Genomic DNA, 229 nt, shown 5'->3' with positions numbered 1-229 from the left:
AAAAAAAAAGAAAAGAAATGGAGACATAGCAAACAAACTGTAAACAGAAAAACAGACCTAACAATCTGACTTATAAACCTTTATGATCACAGTGAATATAAAGTGCTGATTTTTATTACTGATTGTTTGTTAAGGTGTCAAGTTTATATGCATTATAACCTAAGTATTTGCTATTAAATTTATCTTTTGAAAAATTTAGTATTTTTGCCGACAGAATTTGAAGTTGTTC

Source organism: Elephantulus edwardii, unplaced genomic scaffold, assembly GCF_000299155.1.
Source record: "Elephantulus edwardii isolate Elephantulus edwardi_28Jun2011 unplaced genomic scaffold, EleEdw1.0 scaffold00240, whole genome shotgun sequence".
NCBI lineage: Eukaryota > Metazoa > Chordata > Mammalia > Macroscelidea > Macroscelididae > Elephantulus > Elephantulus edwardii.
Note: the sequence above shows the minus strand (reverse complement) of the source record.